The sequence below is a fragment of the Gymnodraco acuticeps genome, unplaced genomic scaffold (genome assembly GCF_902827175.1).
Source record: "Gymnodraco acuticeps unplaced genomic scaffold, fGymAcu1.1, whole genome shotgun sequence".
In the NCBI taxonomy this organism is placed as follows: Eukaryota; Metazoa; Chordata; class Actinopteri; order Perciformes; family Bathydraconidae; genus Gymnodraco; species Gymnodraco acuticeps.
This window is the reverse complement of record NW_022992262.1, coordinates 27362-28030: the sequence shown is the minus strand read 5'-3', so window position 1 is coordinate 28030 and position 669 is coordinate 27362.

Genomic DNA, 669 nt, shown 5'->3' with positions numbered 1-669 from the left:
TCAAAGGTTTTGAGTCCTAAGTTAAAACTGCCATGTGTTGAATCTTAAAATGCCTAGCGTTGGCGCCCCCTAGTGGCAGCATCAGAAACGTTCCCTGTGATATTGTATACATGAATACACCCCCCCCACCCCCAACAAACTGAACCAGTGAACCAACCCTGAAATGTTCTATCAGAAGAAAATGAATTGCATTATTCTTTTCATAGTGGCTTTGAGGTAACGATATTAAGTGATTTCTCATATTCACATCATGAACAGGACAGTTGCCTTGGTAACAACGTTCCTGCTCAACTTAATCAAATCTTTAGTGCAGTCCAAATGATTTCTAATTGCTTTTCTGGTGTACTCGTCAAAATCAAGGAAAAAATGTGAATACTCATTAACAAAAACATCTTGAGTGTGAAGATAACACTTGTGGTGTCGACTAATGGCTAAAAACATCAAATAAGATGTGAAAGAGGAAATCAAGTATCCATAAAGTTTTCTTTAAATGATAATCTTTGAGTTTTTCCAACGAGGAAAAAATATCAGCCATTACATCATAATTTTTCCCAAGATAAACGTATTTTTTAATGACCGATCCAATGTTCTGATTAATGTCCCGGAAATTGTGTAAACCCATGCTAAAAGAAAAACCATGACCAGTGACGCCGACACCTCCATTATCCC